We start from the raw sequence: 26400 nt of genomic DNA, 5'->3' as shown, positions 1-26400 counted from the left end.
TCTCGACCCCTGTTGTACTGTGGGCTCAGAGCAGATGTACATTAAACATTTCCGAGTTCTGAGTTCTGAGTTCTCTCTCTCTCTCTCTCTCTCTCTCTCTCTCTCTGTTTTCTAAAACGGAACATAACAGACAAAATCGAATGATATGCACTTGGCACTTCTACAAATGTATCCTTGTGTATCTGTAAATCATCTAACATCTGATTATCTGCAAAACTGACCCACCACCGCCCTACCCCCCCCCCCCCTTCACCTGCTTTCCCTCACCCCACGCCTCGGCTGAAATCACGTCCGTTCTCTGTTGCTGTTTTTTACACACCACTTTTCTCTCTTCCCCAGCCGTTCTATCTTTCTTATGGCAGCGCATTTCCGTCAGAGGCAATTTCTTCTCATGCATATTGTGCACATGCAGTTGCTTCACGTCACATTGCTGCGCGGCCATTTTATTTATGTACACTTCGCTTCGCGTCACGTTATCCACGAGAATCGTAGTCATAAGCAGTTCACGTCACATTGTCCACGTGTAGTTGTTTTTATGTGCACAGTTAGCATCATATTGGATACATGTATTTTATACATGTGCGTTTCCTGCACATTGTGATGTGCATTTTCTTTTGTTTTACTCTGTGTGTGTGTGTGTGTGTGTGTGTGTGTGTGTGTGTGTGTGTGTGTGTGTGTGTGTGTTCTTGATTTCCGATTCGCGTTTGTGCTTTTTATGTAATATTCACCCTATATCCCTTGTGACCTCGGTACACTTGGTGATAAACACATATTCTATTCTATTCTATACGAATGCGAACACTGTAATGCCTTTAGTACACAACCTCGTCTTTCGACACTCCAAGTAAACGATCAACATACACACTACACGCAAAAATGCATTCACAGCATTTTTGAACGATACAAAAGGTATGCTATCACATGCACATAAATGGTTGGACGCCGCAATGACACTCCACTAAATTCGATAATTATGATCACTCATTCCAGCTTCCACATCAAAATGGCGATGTCAAATCTGATTAACTCTCTCCATACGAATGGCGAAAGAGACGACGTTAACAGCGTTTCACCCCAATTACCATCATCAAAATAGTGCGAGCGGAAGGCTCTTATACTGAAGAGGTGAATGTTGACAAAGAATACCACAATTCTGACGACGGAAGCTAAAGGTTGGGTCATTCAGACACCCACTGGACATCCGAGGGGTCTGTGTAGAGGAGAAGAGAGGACTGGCCGTACTGAGTGAGTTAAACATTTTCCACAATCATGACACTCACTGCTGCTAACCCCTCCGCACTCCCCCCCCCCCCCCCACCACCCCACTCCCACCAATTTCCCCGACGTGGTGTCTATTCTAACGCCTGCCTCCCACCACACACACCTCCTCCACCACCCATTTCTTCCCCTTCGGCCACCCCTCTCCCCACCCACACTCCGGCAGCTGATCAGCTGTAAAAGTTGTGACAGAAGGTAAAAATTGTTGACAACTGCCTTGACATGTTAATTGTTAGGAATAGCTATGGCTGATGGGATGAAAGACATGTGAAGGAAGTGCTGGGTTTTTTTGTGGTGTTTTTTGTTGTTGTTTTTCATACAAAAGGGAAGCCGCTGGATTGGGAGCCGAGAAAGCATCTGATTCACAGGCCTACTGGCTGCTCCCAGAAGACTCAAGACACGTAACTCACCGCTCTGCTCAAACAGAAATCTGACTGCCTCGTGTGAGGCACCCTTTAGGTTTCGTGCGAAACCTGAAACATGCTGTGTGTGGTCTGACAGGTTCTGATGGGGATCACAGAGAGAGCGAGCGAGAGAGAGAGAGAGAGAGAGAGAGGGATGGATGGATGGATGGGTAGATGGGTGGATGGTTTATTCATTTGTAGACCATTGCACCTCAGAGAGATGGGGAGGGGTGAAAAAGAGAGAGAGAGAGAGAGAGAGAGAGAGAGAGAGAGAGAGAGAGAGAGGAAGATATATATATATATATATATATATATATATATAATTTTGCGACTTTGGAGAGAGAACAAGACAGAGACACAGACAGAGAGAGACAAAGACAGAGAGTGAGAGACTAAAAACAGTTTAAGTTTGTGAATACCATGTCAGGCCTTGGACCTCCATGTAAGGGAATGTCAAGGACGCATGGTCTGGGGGTGATTTCATCGCAAAAGAGAGGGAGAGAAGAGAGATAGAGAGAGAAAGAGACAGAAAGATAGAGAAAACACTAACACTGAACACTGAATGGTTTAATGAATAGGCCACTGGCCCATGTCATTGAGGGTGGTTACAAATTCATAGTCACATCAGATGACTGATTCCCTGCAAGGTCATGCAAGTTATGATCAAAAACCATATTAAAGATAGAGAAAACAGAGAGAGAGAGAGAGATGCTGAAGAAGGAAAAGTGATGAATGAAAGTAGGGGGTAGTGGTAGGAGGCAGAGAGACAGAGAGCAGGTTTGACGAAGCATCAGGTGTGGACGACTAGGTAGCCCTACTATGTTGTCGACAAGGCCTGACCGTGCAGACGGTGACCGGTCACAAAAATTAATGATAAGCTCATTTCAAGAAGCGACAAGCGGCAAAGGACCCGATGAAAAGGTGTTTTCTGTGCTCCGTCTTCTAAAGTGTCTGTGTGGAGTGCTGCAAAACATTGTTATGATGTACCGAGGCAGTACCATTGTCACGTGCAGTTTCATGTATGCATTGTATTTCGTGAGTCGAGGACATAATGACAGTACTTAAGCCATGAAAAAAATGTCAGTGTGCATTTGCGCTTACATCTCTTTCTGCTCGTGTTTGTTTTCTGAACACGTCAAAGAAATGGCGAGTAAAAGGACTGACTAGAGACACGATTTTCTGAGAAGATTTTTGTACTGAAACCAGGTGTTAATGTTTCTGTTGTTGCTGTTGTTGCGGTTGTGATTGTAGTTGTTGTTGTTGTTGGTGGTGGTGGTGGTGGAATTTTGTTTGTGTCCTTTATAGTGTTGATTTCTTTATTTCTCAGCTCCATATGCCTTTATTTCTCTATTCATTTACCTTGGCTATCCCCCAACCTTCCGATCACCACCAACACCTCGCGTCTTTCTGTCATGTTCGTGCGGACATGTCTTGATACTACCACTGTCACCATGGAAACAAAAAAACACGCTGACGTGGGCAGACAGGACGGTTATTTTATTTGGAGAGGCGCTCGGTGATTCCTTCACACTCACAATATTTCCACAGTGTGCACGGGGTTCTCATTCTTCAGCTGTTTACTTGTTTATTTACCTGTGTATTTATCCATCTATTTGTTTATTTATCTGTTCATGTATTTGTTCATTTGTTTACTCATTCATTCATTTATTTATTTATTTATTTACAAATGATGTAGGAAAATAGCTTTGGTCTTCGCCGACTCACTGACATTTTATTTTTTTATTTTTTTATCTGTCGTTATGCTGTGACTTACAGCAGGGTTTTTAACATAATTATTATGATTTGATTTAATCTTATGCTCACTTCCTCCTATCAACCAGTTGTGTGAACAACAGATGTTTGTGATGCTCTGTTTTGTACTGCTCCTGCATGTCCACAGGACAGGTGCTGGTCATTGTCAGGACAAATACGCATGCGAGAGCGTGAAGTGCGTGCTTGCGTTATTGTGTGTAGTTGTGAGTGTGTGTGTGTGCGCAAGAGTGAATGAGTGTATGCACGCGCACGCACTTGTGTGAAACAGACAGACAAAGAGCGAGACGGACACTAGTTTACACACACACACACACAGACGCACACACACACACACAGACGCACACACACACACACACACAGACGCACATGCACACACATAGACGCACACACACACACACACACAGACGCACACACAAACACACACACAGACGCGCACACACACACACACACACACACACACACACACACACACACACACACACACACACACACACACAAGAAAAGAAGAAAAGTGACAGTCTAAGTCTAGGCCCAGGACCCAAAAAGAGGTGACCATTCAGAACGTTCTAAGCCAGTGAAACCACCACAAGACTAAGGATAGGAGCTGTTAAGTTACCTTCCACGGAATAATGATCTTCTTCGTTCGTTGGCTGCAACTCCCACGTTCACTCGTATGTACACGCGTAGGCTTTTACGTATATGCCCGTTTTTACACCCGCCATGTAGGCAGCCATACTCCGTTTTCGGGGGTGCGCATGCCGGGTATGTTCTTGTTTCCATAACCCACCGAACGCGGATATGGATTACAGGATCTTTACCGTGCGTATTTGATCTTCTGCGTGCGTATACACATGAAGGGGGTTCAGGCACTAGCAGGTCTGCACATATGTTGACCTGGAAGATCGGAAAACTCTCCACCCATTACCCACCAGGCGCCGTTACCGAGATTCGAACCCGGGACCCTCAGATTGAAAGTCCAACGTTTTAACCACTCGGCTATGCGGAATAATGATCAGAAAGCAGACACGAGTACAGAACAGAACACACACACACAAAACGTAAGACACACTGGTCAATACCTCACCACACCCCACACCCCTATCCTATCCCCCTACCCCCGTTTATCCCCCCTAGGCTGAGGCTGAAGGGAGAGAGGGAATGATATACTATCGACCCAGCAGAGCGAGGTACGGTCAGAGAGAGAAGAGTGGCAGGGAGAGCCTTTGGAGGTTAGCGGAACAGGGAGGTGTGGGGTCCTTAACACGTTCTGTTTGGAGCTTTGATCTCTCTCTCTCTCTCTCTCTCTCTCTCTCTCTCTCTCTCTCTCTCTCTCTCTCTCTCTCTCTCTCTCTCTCTCACTTTCCCTGTGTGTCAGCTCTTCATGATGCTGCATGAACATGATTGTTATAGGTTCATTCTGTCTGTCTGCTTTTCTCTCTCTCTCTCTCTCTCTCTCTCTCTCTCTCCATCTTTCTCTTTTCCTTTCTTTCTGCATCTCTCTCTCTGTCTGTCTATTTGTCTCTCTGTCTGTCTCCCTGTCTCTGTCTTTCACACACACACACACACACACACACACACACACACACACACACACACACACACACACACACACACACACACACACACACACACACACACACACGCACGCACACGCACACATACACACACACTCGTGTCGGTTGGATATTACTGTGGTAATAGTTGATCCAGCATAGTCTGCACATATACGTTGACATATGTACTGCTGTTTTTGTATTTATTTTGTGCATTGTTTGTTAATGTGTCCTTTTGGCATACAAGCCATTTATAGGTTACTGTTAATTTTCGTGTCGATTCGCCTCTTTCTCTCTCACTCTCTCATTCTGTCTCTCTGTCTCTCTGTCTGTCTCTCTCTTTCTCCGAGTGAGTGTATGGGGGTGTAATGTCTAAGTGTATGAGTGAGTGTGTGAGTATGTGCATGTATATGCGCGTGAATGTGTGTGAGTGTGTGTGTGTGTGTGTGTGTGTGTGTGTGTGTGTGTGTGTGTGTGTGTGTGTGTGTGTGTGTGTGTGCGTGATATTTGTGTGTGTGTGTGTGTGTGCGCGCGCGTGATATTTGTGTGCGTGTGTGTGTGTGTGTGTATGTGTGTGTGCGTGATATTTGTGTGTGTGTGTGTGTGTGCGCGCGCGTGATATTTGTGTGCGTGTGTGTGTGTGTGTGTGTGTGTGTGTGCGTGATATTTGTGTGTGTGTGTGTGTGTGTGTGTGTGTGTGTGTGTGTGTGTGTGTGTCTGCTTTTATATGCATTATAATGTTCATCTCATAAGTTTGCTCTGTGTCCATTTCTTTATCTTTGTCTCTATCTTCCTCCCTCCACATCCCTCTTTCTCCTGTTCAAAGACACAAAAAAAGACGTGGTCAGAGACAAACAGAAGAAGTAAACAGTGTTAGACTGAAACGAAACAATGTATTGTCTTTAATTCAGTCCTGAAAAGAAAATCAATAACAAGAACAAATTCTTTCTCGTTAATTTGCTTTATTTCCGTCTGTTTCTCTCAGCCCTTGAACGAAAGTCGACAATAAACAAACAAACAAACAAACAGACAGATAGAAGCAAAGAGAGAAAGCGAGATAACGCACGGAAAGGGAGATAATTACTGTTTTCCTTTTGGGGGGCGGATTGAAGCAAAAAAATATTCGGGTTAAGTCAACCGCCGATACATTTTCTTTCTTTTTTTTCTTTCTTTCTCTTTTTTTTTTTAACTGTCCCACATTCCTCAACTCCTAAGGAAGGAAAAACAATGCACCATCAACACTCCTCGGGGCAGCAGACCTGGCCGTGGACTGTACAAGCTGTTTGCTGTGTATCTGACGGGCTCTTTGCTGGAGGCAAACCAATCGCGCGAACAGCCCCGAAAGCGCGATCCCGAAGGCGCGAACTTTGGATAATCAAAAGCGCAACCTGGTACAGACCAAAACCTGACCATGATAACTGACCATAATTATAGTATACCATAGCGCGCCGGTCGAGCGAGTGGATGTATTCCATTCATTCCGTTCATTTCAGTTATTTTTGAACGCGATTCTAGTGCACTGGTGGTTGCGCGGGTGAGTGGACATTTCCTTCCAGCTCTGTTCACATTTACAAAGCAAAAGAACCAATTGTCAGAGCAACTGTCAGACAAGACTATAAACAAGAAAAAGAGATGATTATATAATTGTATATACGTGTGCACATGTGTAAGCAGTTTTCGAAGGCAGATGTGATTACTGCAGTCAGTTTTTATTGCCCTTCTAGATGTCAGACGTTGACATTTCCCAAATCGTTTCTTTCTTTTTTTTTTTTTTTTTCAAGCCCCATACTTCTTCTTAACAGACATGCTGACACAGATAGGAACAGATCTTTTGAATTAAAAAAAAAAAGGTGGCGCTGAATTAGAACCAAAAACGTATTGAGAGAGCCGACACTCTCTACTGCAGCTGCTGGCAGAGTTCTGCTGTTTTTGTTATCTTCCATCTGTCGCTGGAGAATGCAGCCGATGACCGATTTCGTTCAGCACACACAGCTCACACACACACCGTGGATATGAGTGACGTCTTCACCCAGGCATCGTGAACAACCGTAAAACATGAAACGAAAACAGACAGGGTGTGTCCATCAGAATGAGAACACACAGACCGAGATTTGTGAAAGAAAGGACTGTAAGAGAGAGAGAGAGAGAGAGAGAGAGGTGGACGATACCATCTACCACCAAAAAAGGGAGGTAACTGCACACGCTCCCCCATCCCTCTTCAGTTCTCTCTCTCTGACTCTCTCTGTCTCTCTCTCTCTCTCTTTCTGTCTCTCTGTTTCTGATGTAGCTCAGAATCACCTGTGAATATGTTGCTCAGAATCACCGTGAATATGTAGCTCAGAATCACTGTGAATATGTTGCTCAGAATCACCGTGAATATGTAGCTCAGAATCACCGTGAATATGTTGCTCAGAATCACCGTGAATATGTTGCTCAGAATTACCGTGAATATGTAGCCCAGAATCACCGTGAATATGTAGGCAAGAATCACCGTGAATATGTTGCTCAGAATCGCCGGGAATATGTTGCTCAGAATTTCAGAATCACCGTGAGTATGTTGCTCAGAATTGTAGTGAATGTGTTGCTCAGAATCAACATGAACATGTTGCTCAGAATCACCGTGAAATTTTAGCTCTGAATCACCGTGAATATGTTGCTCAGAATTACCGTGAATATGTTGCTCAGAATCACCGTGAATATGTTGCTCAGAATCACCAGGAATACGTTGCTCAGAATCACCGGCAATATGTGGCTCAGAACCACCGGGAATACGTTGCTCAGAATCACCGGGAACATATAGCTCAGTATCACCGTGAATAATGTGGCTCAGAATGGCCATGTCTTCTTCACGTACTGAGAGAAGAACGGAAAGAAAAGCAGAACAGAAATAAGGTTGGATCGTCACGTGTTTTGTGACCAGGAGTTGATTTTTTTAAATATTTTTTTTCTTTAATTATTTTCTCGATTCCTTTCATCCTTCCCCCGTTTTCTTTCTTTCTTTGCTTCCATGCATATTTCCTTCATTATTTATTTAGGCTAAGTTGAACTTGCCAAGACACAGCTCAAAAATGGCATCTTGGAAACCTGTTATTGATGTTTCTCGGTCAGGAATGACACTTCCGGGACGGAAATTAAAAACAATTTATCTGTGAGTTGTGCACATGAAAACTTGAAAATAAATAGGGCTGAGAACAAACAACAAGCAAGCAAACACACACACACGCGCGCACACGCACACAGACACACACAGATGCACAGTGTATCGATATATGTGAAATTCGGTTTTTGATCAAGAGTTGTGAGTTATAATTTTCTACGATTTCGGTATTGCATTGTAAACCAAACCCATTTCTTTGTTTTGTATCACTACAAATTTTTCCACGTTCAAGTCTGGTTGCTCACCACAGAGAAATTGCGCAGCCATTGTACAGCGCCACCTTTTTTTTTCTTCTAGTAAAAGAAATTGTGGAGTGTGTGACTTTGTTTTGTGTGTTTTTAAAGTACAAAGTATAATGTTTGGTTGGGATGTCACTATAAAAGGACACACCGACTTCAGATGCTTGCTTGCCTGAAGGTGAGAACAGCAGACAGATCGTGTTTTGGTCGCACAGGCATCTGAAACGTAAAATGGAAAGAAAGGAGGTGTGTCCATAGATGAGAACACCAGACTCGAATTTGTGAAAAAAAGGATGTAAGGAGAGAGAGAGAAGAGAGAAGGAGTAGAGAGTGTGACGATACAATTACACCAAAAAAGGGTATGCACACGCTCCCCATCTCTTGTTCTCTCTTCAATCTCTCGTCTCGCTCTCTCTCTTCTGCTCTCTTTCTCATAGCCAGATCACTTGAATATGTTGCTCAGGATACTGTGAATATGTAGCTCAGAATCAATGTGAAATGTCTCAAATCCCGTCACATTAGTCAGATATCACCGTGAATATGTTGCTGAGTTCGTGAATTTGTTGTAGGTTACGTGAATAGTAGCCCAATCACGTGAATGTAGACAGATCTGTGATATGTTGTCGAATTGTAGTGAGATAAGTGTGCTCAGATCAACTGAACATGTTGACAGTAGGCAAGAATCACCGTGAATATGTTGCTCAGAATCGCCGGGAATTAAGTTGCTCAGAATTTCAGACTCACCGTGAGTATGATGCTCAGAATCAACATGAACATGTTGCTCAGAATCACCGTTGAAATTTTAGCTCCTGAATCACACCGTGATATGTTGTCAGAATTGCCGGGATTATGTTGCTCAAAATACCGTGTATATGTTGGCTCAGAATTCACCGTGAATATGTTGCTCAGAATCACCGGTGCATATGTTGCTCAGAATCACCAGGACTACGTTGCTCAGGAAATCAACCGGCAATATGTGGCCTCAGAACCACGGGAATACGTTGCTCAGAAGCACCGGGAACATATAGCTCAGTATCACCGTGAATAATGTGCTCAGAATGGCCATGTCTTCTTCACGTACTGAGAGAAGAACGGAAAGAAAAGCAGAACAGAAATAAGGTTGGATCGTCACGTGTTTTGTGACCAGGAGTTGATTTTTTAAATATTTTTTTTCTTTAATTATTTTCTCGATTCCTTTCATCCTTCTCCCGTTTTCTTTCTTTCTTTCTTTGCTTCCATGCATATTTCCTTCATTATTTATTTAAGCTAAGTTGAACTTGCCAAGACACAGCTCAAAAAATGGCATCTTGGAAACCTGTTATTGATGTTTCTCGGTCAGGAATGACACTTCCGGGACGGAAATTAAAAACAATTTATCTGTGAGTTGTGCACATGAAAACTTGAAAATAAATAGGGCTGAGAACAAACAACAAGCAAGCAAACACACACACACACACGCGCGCGCGCGCGCACACACACACACACACACACACACACACACACACACACACACAGATAGATGCACAATGTATCGATATATGTGAAATTCGGTTTTTATAATAATAATAATGGTATTTATATAGCGCTGAATCTTGTGCATAGACAAATCTAAGCGCTTTCACACCAGTCATTCTCACGCACGCATAACTCTAAAACTGGAGAAACTGAAGGCAAGGAAGAGGCAGGGAAGGGAGGCTATTTTGGGAAGAGGTGGATTTTAAGGCCAGACTTGAAAGAGCTGAGTGTGGAGACTTGACGAAGCGAAAGAGGAAGTTCATTCCAATTGCAAGTTAAGTTGCTTTTGTATGCCCCTGCAAAAGCAATGTTTATCACCGGATGTGGTTTTGCTTTTCTTTTCTTTTTGTTTGTTTGTTTGTTATTGTTTTGTGTGTGTGTGTGTGTGTGTGTGTGTGTGTGTGTGTGTGTGTGTGTGTGTGTGTGTGTGTGTGTGTGTGTGTGTGTGTGTGACAAAAGCAATACTTCTCTTTGAGAGTGACAGAGAGAGAGAGAGAGAGAGAGAGAGAGAGAGAGAGAATACGAATATGAATACGAATACGAATATAGATACAAATATCATTTATTCAGATTAGCCTTTGCACCAGTCTGAAGTAAAATACGAATGCGAATATAGATACAAATATCATTTATTCAGATTAGCCTTTGCACCAGTCTGAAGTAAAATACGAATACGAATATAGATACAAATATCATTTATTCAGATTAGCCTTTGCACCAGTCTGAAGTAAAATACGAATACGAATATAGATACAAATATCATTTATTCAGATTAGCCTTTGCACCAGTCTGAAGGGAAATAATGACACAATAGTTACAATGATAACAGTTCCATTATCAAAACATCGTTTCGTTTATTCATTTATAGTCTGTTCATCTGAGATGATGATATTAGACTGATATTATCAAAACAGAATAGACAAAATACTGCATCATTATATTCAGTAGAAACATGACATAACATTTTATTTTGTAATAAAAAAAACAACAACCCAACAACAACAAAACATTGTTATACTAAGAACAGTCGTTTCGATGCTTTGAAAATTAGATTTTGATGACATGGTGAATTGAATTTTGATAATATTTTGATTAAATGTTTTTGATAATGTTTAGCTTCACGCACGCATACACATACACAGACACAGACACACACACACACACACACACACACACACACACACACACACACACACACACACACACACACACACACACGAACGCGCTTACACAGACGCACACACAGAGAGAGAGAGAGAGGAAAGGAGAGAATTGTGAGAGAGTCCAGGGCACAGTGCGTGTTGTGCTAGACTGTCGGCCTGTGACATGATCTGCGGACAGGACAAACAAGGACCAGGGCCAGGTCTCATGAGGTGATCTGTGCTGCGCCGCGTTTGCTTGGAGTTGAGAATATCCCTAATTCTATGGACTTGGCCGTGGAGTCAGGAACATTCTTAACGAAAAGCAAACTTAGCGATGCAAAGCTCGGGCCATGCAACCCGAGGACCACGCCAGGACCCCAAAAGACAATTTTTTTTCCGTCATGACGGGCGCGCATGTGTGTGTGTGTGTGTGTGTGTGTGTGTGTGTGTGTGTGTGTGCGTGCGTGCGTGCGTGCGTGTGTGTGTGTGTGTGTGTGTGTGTGTGTGTGTGTGTGTGTGTTGTGTGTGTGTGTTATATTTTCCCTCTTTCTCTCTGTCAGTTTGTGAGTGTGTCTTTGTCTCTCTGTTTTGTTTCAATATATATATATATATATATATATATATATATATATATATATATATATATATATATATATATATATATATATATAGTATGTATATGCGTGCTCGCGCGTGTGTTTGTGTGTTTTAAGATAACACAAGCGTGTGCGCACGTGCGTTCTCACACACATGGACGCATCGCGCGTGCGCCTTAAAAACCACTTTTGGCATCAGATGCAGCGCCTGATAACAAATGAAATTTTATATCAAAACAGCTTATCAGTAATCACCAACAAGACGATGACGTATGTCCAAGAGGGGGGTGGGGGGGGGGGGGGGGGATGGAAATAATGTTCATCTTTACACTGACAGCGACAGTCAAGGTGTGTGACCAGGAATCCACAAAGCATTGCTACCAGATTCCATCTCCAGCAGGCACAGTGTAGGGTGAACCCAGCACTGTTTTTGTCACGTAACAATGCAGCTTTTTGGTGTCGTTCGTCATCTGTGGGGAGAGCGTCGGTGATTTACGACATACATATACATAGCAGGTGATTTTGTTCCTCGTAGGTTTTCTTTCCATGAAACGAGAGGCATGAAAAAAAAAACCCGAAATTTTGAAATGATGTTGCATTAAACTTATAAAACAAAATAAAAAAAGCAGTCCGAGAAAAATGTATTTTTTGTGTTCTATTTCATTTGGAGCTCTCTCTCTCTCTCTCTCTCTCTCTGTCTCTCTCTCTCTCTCTCTCTCACGTACACACACACACACACACACACACACACACACACACACACACACATATATATATATATATATATATAAATAATTATATATACACATAATTTTATATATAATTATATATATATATATATATATATATGTGTGTGTGTGTGTGTGTGTGTGTGTGTGTGTGTGTGTGCCATAAGGAAAAGTGTGTCGCACAGAAACTTCCAACTTCATATTGCATGATCAGAAAACATGCCACGTACAGTTTTGATTCTTTCCAGAGTAGATTTCTGATTTCTTTATTCATCGAGTTCGATACGGGAAAGAGACTTGGCGACTTATTGAAACAAAGAATTGAACATTCTTCGTCAATCATTAAACAAGACTATACAGTTTACGCTAAAAAAAAAATAATAATAAAGTAAAATAATGGCGAACAACAGCTTCTATGAGTTCAATAATATTAGGAGAGAATTGTGCTCCCACTTTCTATGCCAAGCCTTGTATCCACGGCAAGGACAGTCCTAAAAAACGACCATGCAGTTTACGCTCAAAAATAGAATAATAATGCTGAAAAGGGCGAGCAACAGTTTCTATGAGTTCAGTAACATTAGGAGAGAACTGTGCTCCCTCTTTCTATCTATACCAAGCCTTGAATCCACAGCAAGGACAGCTTCAAAAGGCATTGGGATCTTTAACTGTTTAACTCACTCAGTACGGCCAGTCCTCTCTTCTCCTCTACACAGACCCCTCGGATGTCCAGTGGGTGTCTCAATGACCCAACCTTTAGCTTCCGTCGTCAGAATTGTGGTATTCTTTGTAACATTCACGTCTTCAGTATAAGAGCCTTCCGCTTGCAATATTTTGATGATGATAATTGGGGTGAAACGCTGTTAACGTCGTCTCTTTCGCCGTTCGTATGGAAAGAGTTAACGTTTTAAGAGAAAGACTGTGTTCTTGAACTCAGATTTGCTTTCGACGGGCGCAATAGCCGAGTGGTTAAAGCGTTGGACTTTCAATCTGAGGGTTCGGAGTTCGAATCTCGGTAACGGCACCTGGTGGGTAAAGGGTGGAGATTTTTCCGATCTCCCAGGTCAACATATTATGTGCAGACGTGCTAGTACCTGAAACCCCTTCGTGTGTATACGCAAGCAGAAGATCAAACACGCACTTTAAAGATCCTGTAATGCATGTCAGCGTTCAGTGGGTTATGGAAACAAGAACATATCCAGTATGCACACCCCCGAAAACGGAGTATGGCGGAGTATGGCGGGGGTAAACACGGTCATACACATAAAAGCCCACCCGTGTAATATACGAGTGAACGTGGGAGTTGCAGCCCACGAACGAAGAAGATTTGCTTTCAGTGACGGCACCAAGTAATATATTTTTTCTTAGGAGTGCGGGTGGACAGGAGCGGGTGGGGTGGATAGGGTAAGGTTATTTATTTCCAGACGTAAAGGAAAACTAACAGAAGCTGTTCCTGTCCAATTGACTGTATATTGAATTCGTAACGTGAAGCGCTTGTTTTTAGTTCCGTTGCGATCAAATCTTTCTTTTGAGCGTTTGATGCATTTTGTTTCATTTTGCAGTAAATTACTGACTATATGTTTTCGTTTTTGCTTGTAATAGGAATTTCAGTAGAGTATTGTGTAGGAAATGTTTTCTTATAAAAGTGACAACAAACCTTTGCCAAGTGACACGTTTTTCGTCTTTGTATCTATCTATCTATCTATCTGTCTGTCTGTCTATCTATCTATCTAACTACAAACAAATACACAACACAAAATGATATATATACACAATTATAACACACACACACACACACACACACACACACACACACACACACACACACACACACTACACACTACACATTACACACACGTGCGTGTTGTGTGATATATATATATATATATATATATATATATGTGTGTGTGTGTGTGTGTGTGTGTGTGTGTGTGTGTGTGTGTGTGTGTGTGTGTGTGTGTGTGTTCCTTGTGTTTTAATGTAGTGGATTCATAAATATTTAGGGATAACTTTGAGTAAAAACGGAAATAAAATTCCAAGGTAAGAAAGCAGTGTGTGATTTAGATTGATGCAAACATTATGATAATCCTTGTCGTGTTCTTTATCATGTTGTTTTCTGAAATCATCCCTTCCCCAGTTGGGGTCAAATGTTGATTAAATCTTGAAATCTTGTGTGTGTGTGTGTGTGTGTGTGTGTGTGTGTGTGTGTGTGTGTGTGTGTGTGTGTGTGTGTGTGTGTGTGTGTGTGTGTGTTTATGCATATGTAAGAGGGAGAGCAAGAGGGAGAGAGGGAGGAGCAGGAGGTTTCAGTTTCAGTTTCAGTAGCTCAAGGAGGCGTCACTGCGTTCGGACAAATCCATATACGCTACACCACATCTGCCAAGCAGATGCCTGACCAGCAGCGTAACCCAACGCGCTTAGTCAGGCCTTGAGGGAAAAAAAAAAAAAAAAAAAAGCAGGAGGAATTTTGTTTAATGACCCGTCACACATATCAGTGATTGAAGACATATTGTTAAAGTATTCATGTATACATTTGAGTATTATCGTTTAGAAGGGGTGGGGTATGTGAATGAATGGAAAGTTTGGGGAAACCGGGCAAATGAGGGAGGGGTTTAGGAAAATATATCCAAACACAATTACAGGAAAATGCTTTAAGGACTTCGTAAAAGAGAAGTCGTTAAACTGACAAGCGAAACAACTGATAATGAATGCAAAAAGTAAAAAAACATCAACGTTTTCAGTCACTTGTGAAGACACACTTTCGTGTACATAAGGCTTCATCAGGCTACAGTCAAAAATTATATGCTTAATTGCTAGGTTAGTGAAGCATATGCACTTGACATTAGAACAATACTTGGTCCGTAATGAATTTGATAATAGTCTGAGAGTTAAACTCAAAATTAGTCTGTGAATCGGACCAAAGTCTGAGAGAGTCAACTGAATAAAAGCACCTATAAAAGTCTCTTTCTAGTATATTACTTATTTTCTTGTATAGCAGTGGGCAATATACTTTTATACTATCTGTATAATTCTTTGCTCCCCGTTTCGCTGCTCTGTCTTCTTGGTCGTTATAAAGGAATCCAGTATGGCATGGTATCCAACAAAAATCAACATTTGCTCCATTCACAAATAGGGAGTGCAATAAATACCTAATTTCAAAGAATAACTCTTCTCTCTGATTATTCTCAAAAAGGAGCAAACTTTTTAAAAACAGATTGAGAATCAACACAAAATAGGATATTACTTATCATCATTGGTATTTGAACAAGATGATTTAAGGCCATAAGGATGGCCACAAATTCAACTGTAAAAATTGAATGTCCCTTACCTAGATAATATGATTTGTCTGTTTTTATGCCAGGAATGACAAAAGCAGATCCCGCACTGCTATCATCCAGAACCAGAGAGGGAGAGAGAGAGGGGGTAAAAGAGAGAGAACACTGAACACTGAACACCGTACTGAAATGTTCAATGTCATTAGCTGAAAAGCTCTAGTGACATAGTAGGTACCAATCAGAACAAAATGGTGCAAAACAGATAAAATGGAACAGAAATGGGGGGAACAAAAATTGAAACAACATATAAGAGATTTGCAACACTTTGGCACTTTGTCATTAGCTTAAAAGTGCATGTGACAGGGGTGTAATATGCCTTCCTTTTCAGTCATTCGTCTCCAAGGTTTGGACAGTACACAGAAAACAAAGTACATATAAAACATATAATAAATATTTACGAACGTAACAACGACACACATGATATCAGTACAAACACATACCAAAGTGCAAATAAATCCTGATATAATTATTTATGCCTCAGAGAGAGAGAGAGAGAGAGAGAGAGAGAGAGAGAGAGAGAGAGAGAGAGAGAGAGAGAGAGAGAGAGAGAGATGGAAATAAAAGACTTAAAAGAATAAAGCCTGTAATGGAAGAAGATAAACTACAGAGACAGTTTTTTTGGGTGTGTAGAAAGATAATTGGAATGCACAGGAATATTCAGTGAAATGAGCTAAAAGAAATATTTCTTCTTCTTTTGTTTTTAGTGGAATGGAATGTTACGAGATAAGATGAAACAAAATAAAGTGAAAGAGCATCAAAGTAACATAAAACAAGATACTCGTTAGGCCACATTTCCGTGTAGGAAGCCTGATGTCATAGATTATTTATCTGAGAAGAAAATAAAACCAACTGGATAGCTGCGGTGTTTTTGTGGTTGTTTTTGTCTGTCCATATTTCTCTGTGTGGCTGTATGTGTTTCTCTTTATATCGTTGTCTCTGTGCGCATGACAGAGAGAGAGAGAGAGAGAGAGAGAGAGAGAGAGAGAGAGAGAGAGAGAGAGATACATATGCATATGTATGTATGTATGAATGAGAGAGACTGTGCATGTGTGTGTGTGTGTGTGTGTGTGTGTGTGTGTGTGTGTGTGTGTGTGTGTGTGTGTGTGTGTCGTACGTAAGTGCACACACACACACACACACACACACACACACACACACACACACACACACATATATATATATATATATATATATATGTATATGTGTGTGTGTGTGTGTGTGTGTGTGTGTGTGTGTGTGTGTGTGTGTGTGTGTGTGTGTGCGTGTGTGTGCGTATATGGAAGAGAGAGAAAGAGAAGAAAAAAACAGAGAGAAAGAGAGAGACAGAAAACGAGAGAGAGATTATTTCTATCAGATTTACTAACGCAGTCTCAGACTTAATACAATTTAACGACTTGATAACGTGCACACTGATTCGGCAAGATGGTAAAAGACTTTCTAATGTGATGACAGACTTACCAACTCGATAACAGACTCACTAATGTAGCAATTGAATCACTAACATGATGACAGACTTCCCAGTGCAGTACTAGAGTTACCAACGATGTACCAGTCTCACTAACGTGGTAACAGACTTACTGACGCGGTAACAGACTCACCAACACTTCAACAGACCCACTAACGTGGTAACAGACCCACTAACGTGGTAACAGACTTACTGACGTGGTAACAGACTTACTGACGTGGTAACAGACGTACTGACGCGGTAACAGACTCACCAACACTTCAACAGACCCACTAACGTGGTAACAGACTTACTGACGCGGTAACAGACTTACTGGCGTGGTAACATACTTACTGACGTGGTAACAGACTTACTGACGCGGTAACAGACTCACCAACACCACAACAGACCCACTAAAGTGATAACATACTTACTGACGCGGTAACAGACTTACTGGCGTGGTAACAGACTTACTGACGTGGTAACAGACTACAGTTGTTGTGACAGACTACACTCACTTGCGCGGCAATCGACTTATTACTGCGGCAACAGACTTACTAACGTGGTAAAAGAATAAGGCGGTGAAAGACTTACTAACACGGTACCAGACTCATTAACGTGGTAACACACATAACTGTTATCGCATTAGCAGACTTACTAACGTGGTAACAGACTTTGCTACTGCAATAAGACACTGACTAACGGAGTAAAAGACTTACTAGCGTGGTAACAGACTTACTAACGTGGTAACAGACTTACTAGCGTGGTAACAGACTTGATCTCCCGTCGGTCCGACAGATGAGTAGGCAGGCAGGCTTATCTGTCGGTGTGGGTCCTCATATGGGAGAAGAGGGCCGATTCTGGATGCGCAGCACTTCCCACAGGTGTTGCAAGGGAAAACGTCTCCAGAAGTTGAGCCCTACTTCCTTCGCTCACGCTTTTCCTTAATGGCCAGCGTTCTCTTGTTTTCAAACGTCTTTATGCCACTAGAGCACAGCATCCTCCAGCGAGAGCGGTCAAGGGCATTAGTTTCCCGGGAAGCGATATCTATGTCACAGGCTTTGAGGTTTGTCTTCAAGGTGTCCTTGAAGCGCTTGCAGGGTCTTCCAAGTTCACGGTGGCCTTCCTTCAGCTGGCCATACAAGAGCATCTTCGGGATCCTGCTGTCTGTCATGCGGACAACGTGTCCTGTCCAGCGTAGCTGGCACTGGATCAGCAGGTTTTCGATGCTGGGCAGGCCGCTCCTCTCTAGCATCTGGAGGTTGGAGACCCTGTCTTGCCACTTTATGCCGAGGATCTTTCGTAGGCATCTCTGGAGAAACTGCTCAAGTTGTTGAATGTGACGGCGATACGTCGTCCATGTTTCACAGCAGTACAAGGTGGTCAGCACAACAGCTCTGTAGGTTTTCATATTGGTGCTGAGCCTGATGCCTTTGTTGTTGTACAGCCTGAGTCTGCCAAATGGCTCCGTTGCTGCATAGGGTGCTGCCCAGGTAGCAAAACTTGTCGACTGACTTGATCTCTGTGTCATCGATCGTGATTGCAGGTGGGGGGAGGCACTGGTGTTCTGTGAGCGAGCTGGTTGGTACATGGACTCGGTCTTGCTGAGGCTGATGGTGAGTCCAAGGCACCTGCAGGAGGTTGAGAACCTGTCCATAATGACCTGCATGTCCTCATGGGTGTGTGCAGCAAGCGCGCAGTCATCAGCGAAGAGGAACTCTCTCAACAGTGCCTCAAACACCCTGGACCTGGCGTGGAGTTTGCCATCTGTGCGAAATTGAATGTAGATGCCCCGGTCACAGTCTTGGAAGGCGTCAATCAGAATGGCAGAGAAGAGAATGGAGAACAGTGTGGGTGCCAGGACGCAGCCCTGCTTCACTCCATTTACCACAGGGAACGGATCTGACATGTCAGTATTTTCCTGTACTCCCGCCTGCATGCCATCGTGGAAAGACGCAATCAGCTGGATTAGGCTCTCTGGGCAGCTGAACTTTAGGAGGATCTTCCACAGACCATGGCGGTTCACCGTGTCGAAGGCCTTAGTCAGGTCTACAAAGACAACGTGGAGCTCCTTGTTCTGCTCACGGCACTTCTCTTGCATCTGGCGTACGGCAAACACCATGTCACATGTTCCCCTGCCTGAGCGGAAGCCACACTGTGCTTCAGGGATGACTGTGTTGGAGACATGGTCAACCAGTCTGTTCAGTATGATGCGGGCGAAGATCTTGCCGGCGATGCAACAGACTTACTAACGTGGTAACAGACGTACTAGCGTGGTAACAGACTTTGCTACTGCGATAAGATACTTGCTAGCGTGGTAAAAGACTTACTAGCGTGGTAACAGACTTACTAACGTGGTAACAGACTTACTAACGTGGTAACAGACTTACTAACGCATTTACAGACTTATCAACGCGGTAACAGACTCACATGATGTGGTAGCATGCACTCACGAAAGTGCTAACAGACTTACTAATGCGGTAACAGACTTTCCAACGCGTTAACAGACTTACAGATGCCGTGACAGTACCGTCATCCGGTCGCGTGGCCCTGTAGCTCAAAGAGCTGTTCAAAAGTTTCACTCCCTTTGATTAAATGTCGTCTTCAATCCAGCTTACACACGGCTGAACGCCGAGATCACCAATGGCAGGCAAAACTTGTTTGAGAAAGAAAGAAAAAAAGTTTTGCCTCTGTGACTAAACCAGAAGTCGCCTGATGACTGACGTTTCTAGGGAATGAAAGGATGGGTCATATTGTAAACTGATTCTCCCCTGTGTTCCCTGTTCATGTCTCGTTTTTCGTCGGTGCTGTCACCCTGGCAACACTTTCAAGCTGCCCCCCCCCCCCCCCCCCCCCCCCCCCCCAACCCCCTTTCATCCCTGACGTGTCAGCCACGCCCAGGATCCGTTCAGTTGCAGTTCCAGCCGTCAGCAGTCCACGTGGAGTTTTCATTGTCAGGTCACCATGAAGCCACCAGACCGGAGGTGACCATGCAACTGTTTGCTAGATTACTTCAATGGAGTCCGTTGTTTTTGTTGTTTCTTTTACTTTTTACGAACATGTATCAGTTGCCTTTCTTGTTAAATTAACGACTTCTCTTGAACCAAGTCCATTAGACAATTGTCTTTAATTCTACTTCTGTTACTTCCTCCCTCCACCTACTCTGCCTCGCCCCCCCCCCCTCCGCTGGTATAAAAAAAGGGACTAAAACTAACCTTTAAAACAACAAACGTATGCTTAATCATAATATATCGATATTCAAACACTGAAATGTGCACTTTTTGTTATTTTATGAGTTTTGTGATCTTGCTTTTATTTTTTCTAGAAATCAAATTGCAATGACTGATTGGAAAAGAAAGAAAGAAAAGGAAAAGGTGAACAAGAAACGAAGAAAGGAAACAAAGAAGAAAAGAAAGGAGAAAAATAAATTACGAAACAAAGAAACAAACAAACAAACAAAAAAACCCACTATGTCTTCAATAATTATTCTGATACAGTACTGGCTTGCGATTCGAAAAAAAAAAAAAAGATTCTTCGGGTTTTCTGTTCTTGTTGTTTTTTATAATTTTTTTCTGGATGGATAATTATTTCGGAGAAAGAGAAGAAAGTCGATGAGGATACAGCTGAATTTTACGGGTTTTTTTTTCGGTTGTTTTTTGTTGTTGTTTTTGTTTTGTTGTTGTTGCTTTCTTTTTTTTAACATATATAGGGTGGAGTAATGGCCTAGAGGTAACACGTCCGCCTAGGAAGCGAGAGAATCTGAGCGCGCTGGTTCGAATCACGGCTCAGCTGCCGATATTTTCTCCCTCTCCACTAGACCTTGAGTGGTGGTCTGGACGCTAGTCATTCGGATGAGACGATAAACCGAGGTTCTGTGTGCATGCACTTAGCGCACGTAAAAGAACCCACGGCAACAAAAGGGTTGTTCCTGGCAGAATTCTGTAGAAAAAATCCACTTCGATAGGAAAAACAAATAAAACTGCACGCAGGAAAAAATACAAAAAAATGGGTGGCGCTGTAGTATAACGACGTGCTCTCCCTGGGGAGAGCAGCCCGAATTTCACACAGAGAAATTTGTTGTGATAAAAAGAAATACAAATAGAAATACAAATTCACTACAAGGTGATTCAGAGGATACGACACAGATCTTCGTCTCCACGGTGTATTGTCTGTTCACCACAAAATGATTCAAACACATAACCTCAGTTCTTCTCCTCGTCCGCTCTCTCTCTCTCTCACACACACACACACACACACACACACACACACACACACACACACACACACACACACACACACACACACACACACACACACACATGTAAAACTGTTATTACCCCCTATTCTTGTTTTCGTCGTCGCTGTCAAAGTCGTCGTCGTCAATAATATTGCTACATATGTAGTGTTCATCTTCGTTCAGAGACCAAACTCTGATAGCTTTCATACACGGAGTCATTTGTACAAGAAGCTGCCAATCTGGTTAGAGCCGACTGACAGCTGTCCTTAGGCTCTCAACATTCGTTCCGCGTGTCATTAAGGCAGGCTTCAGTCACACACACACACACACACACACACACACACACACACACACCACACACACGCATAACATAAACAAACAAATACGCTCAGAGGTATCCCCTTCTTCCTCGTTCGTGGGCTGCAACTACCACGTTCACTCGTATGTACACGAGTGGGCTTTTACGTGTATGACCGTTTTTACCCCGCCATGTAGGCAGCCATAGTCCGTTTTCGGGTGGGGGGGTGCATGCTGGATATATTCTTGTTTCCATAACCCATCGAACGCTGACATGGATTACAGGATCTTTAACGTGCGTATTTGATCTTCTGCTTGCGTATACACATGAAGGGGGTTCACTGAGGCACAAGCAGGTCTGAACATACGTTGACCTGGAAGATCGGAAAAATCTCCTCCCTTTACCCACCAGGCGCCGTTCCCGGGATTCGAACCCGGAACACTCGGATTGAAAGTCCAACGCTTTAACCACTTGGCTATTGCGCCCGTCGGTAAAGTGTCGGAGTTTTAATCTGAGGGTTCCGGATATATATATATATATATATATATATATATATATATATATATATATATATATATATATATATATATATGCTACGTGATTGTGCCAAACCAACAGGACTTGCAAATGAGGCGCGCCGTCAAAGTATATAGTTGGACACGAGGAAATGGGAATGGGGGATACACATAGGAATGACAAGTGAGCCCGTGCACCATGTGGCGGTGTGCTGAGCTGGAAAGAAAGGTGTCAAGGAGCGGGGAACAGATGGCGCTGTCACGAGGGACCACGTGATGGCAGTCAACAGGAAGGGCGCGGAGAGAGGGAGTCGACAGCGACAAGTAACGAACAGCAATTTGGCATTTGGTGTATCTGAGTGTGTGCGTGTGTTGTAGGTGTGTGTGTGTGTGTGTGTGTGTGTTGTTACCCTGTGTGTGTGTGTGTGTGTGTGTGTGTGTGTGTGTGTGTGTGTGTGCGATGTGCGAATCTGGTCATGACAGCACACAATTTCTAGCCTAAGCAAGTAGTCTTTCATAATGTTTAAGAATTATCAGAGTCCATGTTTTTTCGTTCAAGAACACACACACACACACACACACACACACACACACACACACACACACACACACACACACACACTCACACACACACACACACACACACACACACACACACACCTTTCAACACCTACAACACACACACACACACATGCACACACACACACACACACACACAACACACACACACACACACACACACACACACACATACACACACACGCACACACACACGCACACATTTTTAAGATATTCATAATGATAATTAAGAACTACGTTTTGACATATAAAAAAAGCAATATCATAAATACATTACTGATATAAATTGTTATGACATTGTGACAATCTGGATAACGTTGTCTTTTCTGAAGAAAAGAAAAAGGTATTGATGTGATCGATGATTTCGTTGATTTCCAATGATCACTCCGAGTCTATCGAACAGAGTGCAGCTGCCGGCCCAATCCGATTACAGTGCGGAAAGATCATCTTCAACAGGCCACAAGATCCCTCTCTCCGCGAGACGACCACTGTCCCAGCATCTCTAATCTTCGGTTCAGGGCTGCACAGTGTCACCTTATCTCCTCCTCCTCCTCCTCCTCCTCCTCCTCCTCCTCCTCCTCTTCCTCCTCGTCGTCCTCCTCTTCCTCCACTCTTCCTCTTCCTCTCTGCTCTCGATGTCTGTTTGCACCTCCAGCCCCGCCACCACCACCCCCACCCACCCACCCCTCTCTCTCTCTCTATTTCTCTATCTCTCTCTGTGTCTCTGTCTCTTTCGCTGTCTCTTTCGCTGTCTCTTTGTCCGTCCTTCTGTTTCTGTCTCTCTGCCTCTTTGTCTGTCTCTCTGTTTGTGTCTCTCTGTCTCTCTTTGTCTGTCTCTGTCTGTCTCTGTCTCTCTCTCTTCTCTCTGTCTCTGTCTCTCTGTCTCTGTCTGTCTCTCTGTCTTTGTCTCTCTCTCTCTATCTCTCCCTCTCTCCCTCTCCCTCCCTCTCTCTCTCTCTCTCTCTCTCTCTCTCTCTCTCTCTCTCTCTCCTGTGCTTGTCAAGCTTCGGGTTACCCTCTTGAACGTCTTCAGCTATATTTTATCAGCGTCGATCGAGCGACACAAGACGAACCATTTTTAGAGGGCCGAGGACGGGGATCATTTCGGTTCCACAAAGAGTGCTTTGCTTCATTGATGACAGCGAGACTTCAGTTCAGGAACCTGAGACATAGAAGAAACACTGATGATCACGACTTGTTTATGCAGCAACGCCAAAAATGCTCATTTTTTAGAATAATCAAAGAGAAGATTTGTTGTTTGAAATTAGGTATTTATTGCACCACTATTTGGGAAGGGTACAAATGTTGATTTTTGTTGGATACCATCCCATACTGGATTCCTTTATAACGACCAAGCAGACAGGGCAGCAAAAAGTGGAGCAGAGAATCATACAGATAGTATAAAAGTATATTGCCCATTGTTATACAAGGAAATAAGCAATATACTAGAAAGAGACTTTTATAGGTGCTTGAATTCAAGTCTAAAACTTCGTCAGTTGACTCTCTCAGACTTTGGTCCGATTCGCAGACCAATTCTGAGTTTAGCTCTCAGACTATTATCAAATTCAAAACGGACCAAGTATTGTTCTAATGTCAAGTGCATATGCTTTAGCAACCTGCATATAATTTTTGACTGTAGCTTGATGAAGCCTTATGTACACGAAAGTGTGTCCTCACAAGTGACAGAATGTTGATGTTTTTGACTTTTTGCGTTCATTATCAGTTGTTTCGCTTGTCAGTTTAACGACTTCTCTTTTACGAAGTCTTTTAAGTAATTTCCTGTAATTGTATTTAGAAATTTCTTTCAAATTTCACCCGCATTTCACCCTCATTTGCCCAGTTTCCCCTAATCCTCCATTCATTCACATCTCCCACCCCTTCTAACCGATAATAATCAAATGTATTCATAAATACTTTAACAAAATGTCTTCAATCACCGATATGTGTGACGGGACATTAAACAAAATTCCTCCTCCGCCAAAAATACTGGGATTTGGTAGACAGGAATTCACTTCTTTTGTCTCCCGTTGATTGCTCCAGCCTCCTCGATCATTGATATCGACGACTGGGCTTTTACATGTTTACAACAGTCGTAAGCTTTTGTTGCTGTTGTCTGTCTTTGTTGTTGTTGTTTGTTTGTTTGTTGCTGTTGGTTTTTTTTTTTTTTACACTTTTGCTTACGCAACAGTTCTGCCTTTCCAGGGACAACAGTTCGCACAGTCGTGACAGGCTAAAACTATGTCACACAACCAACCACGTCAACCTCTCTTCAATCTCGGAAAACTTGGAAGAGAAAATGACAGTCGTATGACAGTAGCTAGACCTACAACGTGTCTCTTGTCAATAGATCTTTGTTCATTGCTAGAGAAACATGACCCGTTAATGTGTATTTCCTTCATTTTTTTTTAAATTCTTTTTTCCCTTTGTTGTTGTTGTTGTTGTTTTTTTCGAGTGAGATTTCTTGTCTGTTGTATGTTTGTAATTTTACATCACTCTGCATGTCGTGTGTGAAAACTGGATTGTGGAAAGTGTCATTGGTCCCAGGAGGGTACATGGAATAAACTTCCTGCTTCGCCTTGCCTTGCCTGTGGCAACAGCCATTCCGCCACATTTCTCACCAGAGGATGATGAAGAAGGGAGTGAGATAAAACATATAAAGATGCCTACATGCCTCACCCCCCCTCCCCTCTTCTCTCTTCCTCCCACCCCTACCCCCCCCCCCCCCCCCCACCCCCACCCCCCCAAAATGTATGTGTGCAACAAAACCTCCCAATGGACATAGAAGTGTTCGACGGGCGCAATACCCGAGTGGTTTAAGCATTGGACTTTCAATCTGAGGGTCCGGGGTTCGAATCACGGTAACAGCGCCTGGTGGGTAAAGGGTGGAGATTTTTCCGATCTCCCAGGTCAACATATGTGCAGACCTACTAGTGCCTGAACCCCCTTCGTGTGTATACGCACGCAGAAGATCAAATACGCACGTTAAAGATCCTGTAACCCATGTCAGTGTTCGGTGGGTTATGGAGACACCCAGCACGCATGAACCACGACAGAGTCATCGGGAAGTCGATGTTGGCCGTGTAACGGAAAGAAGAAGAAGGAGAAATGGGGGCATTCAAAGTACAGAATATCAAGCTTATTCTGTGTTTTAGAAATAATTATTTCCCATGGGTGCTTTTTGCGCAGAGTGGCCTATTGTTTGTACAAGGAGTGCACACGTGCACATGTGTGTGTACAGTGCTGTGGGTGTGTGAGTTTGTGGGGGTGTGTGAGTTTGTAGGGGTGTGTGAGTTTGTAGGGGTGGGTGAGTGTGTGAGTTTGTAGGGGTGTGTGAGTTTGTAGGGGTGTGTGAGTTTGTGGGGGGTGTAAGTTATTTGGGGGGGGGTCTGTAAGGGTGTGTGAGTTTGTAGGGCTGTGTGAGTTTGTAGGGGTGTGTGAGTTTGTAGGGGTGTGTAAGTTTGTAGGGGTGTGTAAGTTATTAGGGGGGGTGTGTCTGTAAGGGTGTGTGAGTTTGTAGGAGAGAGAGAGAGAGAGAGAGAGAGAGTGTGTGTGTTAGGGTGTGTGTTTGTATGGGTATGTGTGTTTGCAGGGTGTGTGAGTTTGTAGGGGA

The sequence above is a fragment of the Babylonia areolata genome, chromosome 1 (genome assembly GCF_041734735.1).
Source record: "Babylonia areolata isolate BAREFJ2019XMU chromosome 1, ASM4173473v1, whole genome shotgun sequence".
NCBI lineage: Eukaryota > Metazoa > Mollusca > Gastropoda > Neogastropoda > Buccinidae > Babylonia > Babylonia areolata.
This window is presented reverse-complemented; position numbering follows the sequence as displayed.